A 4,886-nucleotide genomic window follows, 5' to 3' on the forward strand; every position below is an offset into this window, starting at 1 on the left:
GGAAGAAACTTGAGGTCGTCTGCACAAATACTGGAGTTACACATTTAACAGCTGAATGAGGTGCAAACACTCAAATGATCCTCACATTAGAGCACATTTTCCATTTGTAGCTGTGTTGGGTTATTCACGTGGTTTTAGCGCATTGGTCCCATTACTAATCAAAATGACAGAAAATACTTTGAGAGATAGGTTCCACCGACCCAAGCTGTGATTGTATAGTGGTTAGTACTCTGCGTTGTGGCCGCAACAAGCCCGGTTCAAAACCGGGTCACGGCAAGAGCGAACCCCTGCAGTTGCTTTTTGCGCCGTGCTGCTGGGACAGTGAAAATCCTCCACAGGGACTTGCAGAGGGCTCAAACCTTTCTGGGGCTAGTAGCGGAATGGATAACACATCTGACTATGGATCAGAAGATTCTAGTATCAACTCCTGGGTAACTCGTGTACAGCTTTGCATATGGTTATAAACCCAATTCAGAGTCCTGCATTGCATATGTTCACTTTGTTTGTTTCCTTGTTTTCTTTCTTCAAATCTCAAATGGCCGTAGGAATTCCATTGATGTAGAAATTAGAAGAATAGATGGTTGACTCGATAACTGCTCAAAACACTTGGTCCTCTCAAAAGAATTCTGACTTCAGTAATGCTTAAATAAATTCCATTATGACTTATCATTTGTAAATATTCATTTCTGCTTGTGAGTTGGTTACTTGGTGGGCTGGTCTGTCAATAAGTCCATGTCCGCTTTTAGGCACCACAGTTTCCATAGTGTAGTGGTTATCACGTTCGCCTAACATGTGAAAGGTCTCTGGTTCGAGACCAGGTGGGAGCAGCTTTTCTTGCTTGTCAGGCAGCTGTTGTATGTGGTGTGCTGGTGATGTTCTGCAGTGAAAGTTACCATAGCTTAGCTGTGTGCATGTGCCAAGCCAGCCAAGGTGATCAGAGAGGCAGGCAGGAGAGTACTTAGTCTTCTGGCAGGAAAGGAGAGGAGGAGACTTGGTGGTGGAACCTCACAGTACAAGAAAAATGAAAAAGGTTAGCTAAGAAGAAGTGGGACACTGAGAGGCGAAAGGAATATATTGAGATGCGACACAGGGCAAAGGTAGAGTTGGCAAAGGCCAAGCGAGACATATGATGACATATATGGCAGGTTGGACACTAAAGAAGGAGAAAAGGATCAATACAGGCTGGCCAGACAGTGGGAGAGAGATGGGAAGGATGTGCAGCAGGTTAGGGTGATTAAGGACATAGATGGAAATATGTTGACTGGTGCCAGCAGTGTGCTAGCTAGATGGAAAGAATACTTCGAGGAGTTGATGAATGAGGAAAATGAGAGCGAAGGGAGAGTAGAAGAGGCAAGTGTGGTGGACCAGGAAGTGGCAATGATTAGTAAGGGGGAAGTTAGAAAGGCATTAATGAGGACGAAAAATGGAAAGGCAGTTGGTCCTGATGACATTCCCTTGGCGGTATGGAAGCATCTAGGAGAGTTGGTTATGGAGTTTTTGACCAGCTTGTTCAACAGATTTCTAGCACGTGAGAAGATGCCTGAGGAATGGAGGAAAAGTGTGCTGGTGCCCATTTTTAAGAACAAGGGTGATGTGCAGAGCTGTGGGAACTATAGAGGAATAAAGTTGAAGAGCCTGACAATTAAGTTATGGGAAAGAGTAGTGGAGGCTAGACTCAGGACAGAAGTGAGTATTTGCGAGCAACAGAATGGTTTCATGCCTAGAAAGAGTACCACAGATGCATTATTTGCCTTGAGGCTGTTGATGGAAAACTACAGAGAGGGTCAGAAGGAACTACATTGTGTCTTTGTAGATCGAGAGAAAGCCTATGACAGAGTACCCAGAGAGGAACTGTGGTACTGCATGCGGAAGTCTGCAGTGGCAGAGAAGTATGTTAGAATAATACAGGACATGTACGAGGGCAGCAGAACAGCGTTAAGGTGTGCTGTAGGTGTGACAGACGAATTTAAGGTGGAGGTGGGACTGCATCAGGGATTAGCCCTGAGCCCCTTCCTGTTTGCAGTGGTGATGGATAGGCTGACAGATGAGGTTAGACTGGAATCCCCGTGGACCATGAGGTTTGCAGATGAAATTGTGATCTGCAGTGAAATCAGGGAGCAGGTGGAGGAGCAGTTAGAAATTGAGGCATGCACTGGAAAGCAGAGGAATGAAGATTAGCCAAAGTAAAACAGAATATATGTGCATGAATGAGAGGCGTGGTGGGGGAAGAGTGAGGCTACAGGGAGAAGAGATAGCAAGGGTGGAGGACTTTAAATACTTGGGGTCAACCGTCCAGAGCAATGGTGAGTGTGGTCAGGAAGTGAAGAAACGGGCCCAAGCAGGTTGGAACTGGTGGAGGAAGGTGTCAGGTGTGTTATGTGACAGAAGTGTCTCTGCTAGGATGAAGGGCAAAGTTTATAAAACAGTGGTGAGGCCAGGCATGATGTACAGATTAGAGACAGTGGCACTGAAGAGACAACAGGAAGCAGAGTTGGAGGTGGCGGAAATGAAGACGTTGAGGTTCGCTCTCGGAGTGACCAGGTTGGATAAAATTAGAAATGAGCTCATCAGATGGACAGCCAAGGTTCGATGTTTTGGAGACAAAGTTAGAGAGAGCAGACTTCGATGGTTTGGACACGTCCAGAGGATAAATAGTAAGTATATTGGTAGAAGGATGATGAGGATGGAGCTGCCAGGCAAGAGAGCTAGAGGAAGACCAAAGAGAAGGTTGATGGATGTCGTGAGGGAAGAGAATGAGGGCAGTTGGTGTTCGAGAAGAGAATGCAGGAGATAGGCTTACATGGAAAAGGATGACGCGCTGTGGCGACCCCTAAAGGGACAAGCCGAAAGGAAAAGAAGAAGAAGGGCTTTGATCTTCATGCAAAAAATTACCAATATTTTGCACTTGAAAAAATGTATTAATAATTTTGGAAAGAATCAGTGTTAGAGACACCAACAGGTGTCCCATATGATCTGGCAGTCAGGATTAGTGGTTTTCACTGGTCTCCTACTCCCGGTATGAGAATGTAACCTGAATTCTTTTGTTTTGGCCTGGTCGTTTTATGAAAAATTAGGCTTGAAAGTAAGTGAAGATTTTTTAAGAAAGTTGAAGTGACACCACTGATGGTGTAGTGGTACACTCGCCTGACTTTGGTGCAGGCAGCGTGGGTTCAGTTCCCACTCAGTGACGGTGTGAATGTGAGTGCGAATGGTTGTCCGTGTCGATATGTGCCCTTCGACTGACTGGCGACCAGTTCAGGGTGTAGTCCGCCTTTCGCCCGAAGTCAGCTGGGATAGGCTCCAGCGTCCCACGACCCTAACCAGGATAAGCGGTGTTGAAAACGGATGGATTGATGGATGGAAGTGACACCATTATCTGGTCTAGTGGTCAGGATTCCTGGTTTTCACCCCGGCATCCCGGGTTTGACTACCATTTTGGGAATGTTCCTTGAATTGCTTCTGAACTCTCCCATTTAGACTTTGTCACCTCGTATGGTTACATTACCTCAGTTCCAGTATTATGGCATGGATCTTTACCCAGGGAACCATGTCCAACTCCCAGTATGAGAGCATTTCTTTACCCACCAATTTGGCTGTTCATCCAGAAAACTTCCGATTGAGCTTGGGGAAGAAAACACAACAAAAGTGTTTCCCAGATGGCCAAGCGGCCAGGATTCTTGGTTTTCACCCATGAGGGCTGGGTTTGACTCTGGGTATGGGAACGTTCTCTGAATTCCACCATTTGGGCTTTAACATCATGTCGAAAAATTCCAGTTTGGGAAATGTTCAATATTTTGGAAAAAAAACAAAAAACAAACAAGGATTTTCCCATATGGTTAAGCCGTCAGGTTGCTTGGTTCTCACCCAGGAGGCCTGAGTTTGACTCCTGGTTTGAGAATGTTTGGGAATAATGTATTCCACTATTTGGGCTTTGATCATGCAGAAAATTTCAAATATTTTGTGCTTCGAAAAACTGGCAGACCAACATGTCCCATATGGTCTGGCGGTCAGGATTTCTGGTTTTCATTGGTCTCCTATACTTTCTTTCCAATTGATACGCTCAGGCCAAAACAAAATAATTCACGTTACATTCCCATATCGGGAGTAGGAGACCAGTGAAAACCACTAATCCTGACTGCCAGATCATATGGGACACGTGTTGGTGTCTCTAACACTGATTCTTTCCAAAATTATGAGTACATTTTTTCAAGTGCAAAATATTGGAATTTTTTTGCATGAAGATCAAAGCCCTTCTTCTTCTTTTCCTTTCGACTTGTCCCTTTAGGGGTCGCCACAGCGCGTCATCCTTTTCCATGTAAGCCTATCTCCTGCATCCTCCTCTCGAACACCAACTGCCATCATGTCTTTCCTCACGACATCCATCAACCTTCTCTTTGGTCTTCCTCTAGCTCTCTTGCCTGGCAGCTCCATCCTCATCATCCTTCTACCAATATACTCATTTCTAATTTTATCCAACCTGGTCACTCCGAGAGCGAACCTCAACATCTTCATTTCCGCCACCTCCAGCTCTGCTTACTGTTTTCTCTTCAGTGCCACTGTCTCTAATCCATACATCATGGCTGGCCTCCCCACTGTTTTATAAACTTTGCCCTTCATCCTAGCAGAGACTCTTCTGTCACATAACACACCTGACACCTTCCTCCACCCGTTCCAACCTGCTTGGACCCATTTCTTCACTTCCTGACCACACTCACCATTGCTCTGGACGGTTGACCCCAAGTATTTAAAGTCCTCTACCCTTGCCATCTCCTCTCCCTGTAGCCTCATTCTTCCCCCACCACCCCTCTCATTCATGCACATATATTCTGTTTTACTTCGGCTAATCTTCATTCCTCTTCTTTCCAGTGCATGCCTCCATCTTTCTA

At 45.5% G+C, this 4,886-nt stretch overlaps 1 non-coding gene across 1 annotated transcript; it reads left to right on the top strand.

Moving 5' to 3' along the window:
* Positions 1 to 754: 754 nt before the first annotated feature.
* trnav-aac (transfer RNA valine (anticodon AAC)) lies at positions 755 to 827 on the top strand. Its single transcript has one exon. It is a non-coding gene; the product is annotated as a tRNA-Val (tRNA).
* The last annotated feature ends 4,059 nt before the right edge of the window (positions 828 to 4,886 follow it).

The sequence above is a fragment of the Phyllopteryx taeniolatus genome, unplaced genomic scaffold (genome assembly GCF_024500385.1).
Source record: "Phyllopteryx taeniolatus isolate TA_2022b unplaced genomic scaffold, UOR_Ptae_1.2 contig_270, whole genome shotgun sequence".
NCBI lineage: Eukaryota > Metazoa > Chordata > Actinopteri > Syngnathiformes > Syngnathidae > Phyllopteryx > Phyllopteryx taeniolatus.